Here is a 3,751-nt window from a genome sequence, read left to right as displayed (position 1 = left end):
TGCATACTTTTAGTTCTAATCAGTTTTCATTTGGGGAACTTACACTTTCTTCTAAATAATAGTAATAATAAAGTATCTGAAGGTTCACTTCTTTTAGAGGGTCACAGCTCGGTTTCAATGGGGCGGTAGGGACAGGCCGGCCGAGAGCGCTGTGGTCCGCGGTGGTGGCGATGGGCCTACTGGACCCTGGGCAGGGCAGTGGCGCCTGGGACACTGGAGAGGGTCTTCCAGACGTCTTACACCCTGCTCCTCCGGGAATGTTTTATTCTCGCTGTTTTATTCTTGCCTTGGCCCAGGGCAACCCCCAGCCCTGGAGGAAAACCTACCCGCGGGCTCATGAGGTGCTCAGCCAGAGTGGTTGGTCCTGAGCTTGGCCTGGAGGCCACACAGGAGGGCACCGGTTAGGACCACGTGCACCTGGACTGACACCTGGCTGCTCCAGCAGGAACTCCTGAGGGTCCCTGTGGAGGGTCAGCCCCGCGGCCACAGTGACCACGCTGTCCTGTCCCATAGGCAGGGGAGGCCAAGACCACAGCTGTCCTGGAAAAAGGCCTGGAAGAACCGAAGGCCTGTGATCAGGAGGATGGACCCGCAGGCTGAGGTATGCCCACACTAGGGGAGACGGCTCCCCTGAAGGCCACCTCTTGGTGATGCCCCCAGATGCGATGCTGAGCCCAGGAAGACAGAGGCAAATGCCACACCCGGGACCGTGTATAGGAGGTCAGGGGTAGCGAGGACCTATGGAAAGTGCTGATGGGTTTCCTCCTGGAGTGGGGGATGGAGTGGGAACTGGCCCCAGAATCCCTGGTAGCCCAGGGCAACCTGGCGTGTGTCTCAGCAGTACAGGGAGATTTGCCAAAGTCCTGTATATAATTTTCAACTAAAAATCTGGAAACCAAGGGCTGGCCAGTGACCTAGCTGTTAGGGGAGCCAGATTCCACACGTGCGCCCCTGGTTCGGTCCCCACAGACATGGTGAAAACACACCGGGCGTCAGTCTGGGAGCGCCCCAGACCCTGACAGACGGAGAGGTGCAGGAGGAGTCACCTGTGACCATGTCCCTCTCTCTCTCTTTCTGGTGACTCCTAAAAAGAAAAAGAAAAAAAATCCGGAAATAAAAGGTTGTCATCACCTTCCGATGCTGGAACAGAATATGAAGCAATGAATATGTTCACTGTGGGAGCAGGTGGGAGGGGCTTACTTTATTGATCACAGTTTAATATTTTCCATCACACACACACAGAGTTGATCTCCGAAGAAGGTTCAGCGCTTGGTGTACACAAATCTACTCTTCCAGAGCCAGGGCTGGTGGAAATGATTGGGATCCTGGGGCCAGATAGCACAGCAGTTACATTGTTGGATTGCCACATGGCTGACCGCAGTTCAAGTCCCGGACTCAGTGGCTTGAAACTCACCCCGGGTGTACGTGCATGCCCAAGATCCTGGGAGGAGAAAGGAGCAGAGATCCTAGCAGGGCCCTCCCACATGGCTGACCGCAGTTCAAGTCCCGGACTCAGTGGCTTGAAACTCACCCCGGGTGTACGTGCATGCCCAAGATCCTGGGAGGAGAAAGGAGAAGAGATCCTAGCATGGCCATCCTCCCTGAGAGGTGTTTTCTCACTTTCCGTCTCACTGTCTCTGACTCTCTCTCTCTGGGGAGCACATGCACCCTATGGCAAAAACTAATTAAAAAAAAAAAAATTGTGGTCTTGAACCATGGCTGTGGGAGGGGCTTAGACTGATAATGCGTGATCCTGAACCAGATAGGCTGGGCTCTGAGCATGAAGTAGTGCCCCCTCGCTCCCAAGTGTAGCCTGTGAAGCTTAGAGGCACCCCAGACACCCACTCCGGCTGGACCATCAGGAGCACAGCACACCACCCCAGGACCAAGTTGTACCCCACCTCCACCAGTGACCAAGCTGAGTCACACAGCGTACCAGAGCCATGGGGCATGCCATCCAAGCGGTACCTGGGCTCGTGGCAGGCCTCACATGGCCTTGTGAGCCCGTAGGAGAGGGCACACGCCGTGACATGGCAGAACACATGTACGGTCTTCCTGCCCCTTTCCCGGCATACACCTACATTCTGGGGATCTTCACGGTGACAAGCATGTCCCGATGAGGTGACTTGGCAGCAACCCTGGGAGGAGAGGACAGAAGGATGAGTGGATCGCCTATGGCCCGTGATTCCATCCATCGAGCCTGCGTAGTGAAGCTTCCATCACAACCGGAGAGCCTGGGTTCTGGAACTTCCAGACAGCTCAACAGTAAGTTCCTAGAGGGTGGCCTGCCCAGAGAGCCGTGGGTGCTCCAGGCCCCTTCCCGGTGGCTCACGTTGCACACCTCTGCACACGCACCCGTGGAACGTTGGCACGACAGGCCGGTTAACGCAGCTGCGTGAGTTCTGTGAGCAGGCCAGCCTTGGGACGGAGCCCTCCACCCGTGGGATCAGACTCCAGGTGGTAGTGTCACAAAGGACGGCAATCAGAGGACACCCACACGGCAGGTGTGTGACGTCGCGTAGCAGGGACCTCTGGCACTGAGGTCACAGGAGCCTATGGCGGGTGGAGGAAGTATAGAACCTGGTTTTTCATCCCCTGCCTCCCGCTCACTTACGGGTAGGGGTCTGGCGGCCAGCTATCTGCATTGAAGGAATTTGGGGTACATTTTAACACCCAGCCTTTTAGGCAGGAAAGAGATGCAGGACCCAGTCAGCCCCACAGACACCAAGAGCAAAGACAGGCAGGATTCTGAGAATGTGGGGGTGGGAGTTTCAGGAAGACCCCACAAACAGGGACCCTCTGTGGAAGCGTAGTCGATACCAGGGGCCCGCAGCACAGGGGTGGGCGTGCTGGGAGGGAGGGCTTCCGGGAAAGCCAGGTGCTGCCCGGCTTGGCTCTCCCAAAGTCTCTGCGCCCCCCTGCAGAGGAGGGGGTGGTCTGGTCACCGCTTCTGTAGCAACTGCCAGCAGGGGGCGCTCCCGGACTCTTGGCCTCCAGCCAGACTTCCCTAGACCTCCTGCGCACCCCGACCCCACCCCCCCCACCCTGGGCAACCCAGATGCACCTGATGCATCTCTCAATGGAGTCCCCCCAGGAAGAAAGGGTCCCTCCTGAGCTTTGATTCTCCCCAACCCCGTCGAGGCAGGAAACCTAGGTGAGAGGTGCACTGGGGTGGGAATGGAGTGGGGAGGGACCACATGCTGCTATCACAGTGCTGGGCCAGGGTGGGCATGGCCAGCACATGGCACCCCAGATGCCCGGAAAGGCAGCCCTGGCAGAACCAAGGACAGAAGCTGTGTTCAGTTAGGGCAGGAGCTTCTTCCCCGGCAGACCGGGGACCCCAGGGACTGGTGACCCAGATCCTGGGCTGTGGACCCTCTGCACCTTCCTGAGAGTGACGGACAATTGGGGTGAAGAGCGTTCTACACTCAGGACCAGCCTTCCCCGAAGGGAAGATCTAGGCTCAGGGCTCAGATCTTGCAAAGGAGAGACCACCCAGGACCCTGGTCCTCAGCGCAGGACAGCGGGTGGCTGGGCGATGGGCCCAGGTCAGGGAGGGACCCTCCCTTGGCACATCCCCTCCCCGGGGGGTAGCACCGCTCTACTGCAAACACGTGCACTTTATTGAATCCCACTGCAGTCAGAGCGAGTCGAAGCGGCTGTATAAAGCAAGGGGCAGGCCCGGAGGCCCCGGGGACAGGCCAGCAGTGGGGGTGGACACGGCTGGGGGGCACCGGCGCAGCAAGAGAGG

General features: G+C 58.3%; 1 long non-coding RNA gene across 3 annotated transcripts in view; it reads left to right on the top strand.

Annotated features, from left to right (window-relative positions):
- LOC114005316 (uncharacterized) overlaps positions 1-1,219 on the top strand; it is a 2,140-nt gene extending 921 nt beyond the window's left edge. For all 3 annotated transcript variants that reach the window (XR_003547186.1, XR_003547185.1, XR_003547184.1), the window contains exons 2-3: positions 514-601; positions 1,093-1,219. This is a non-coding gene — a long non-coding RNA (uncharacterized LOC114005316). The remainder of the gene's footprint in view (positions 1-513; positions 602-1,092) is intronic.
- Positions 1,220-3,751: the final 2,532 nt, after the last annotated feature.

This window comes from Tupaia chinensis, unplaced genomic scaffold, assembly GCF_000334495.1.
Source record: "Tupaia chinensis unplaced genomic scaffold, TupChi_1.0 Scaffold143624_1, whole genome shotgun sequence".
Taxonomy (NCBI): domain Eukaryota; kingdom Metazoa; phylum Chordata; class Mammalia; order Scandentia; family Tupaiidae; genus Tupaia; species Tupaia belangeri.
The sequence above is the reverse complement of the archived record's forward strand: the minus strand, read 5'-3'. Positions and strand labels throughout refer to the sequence as shown.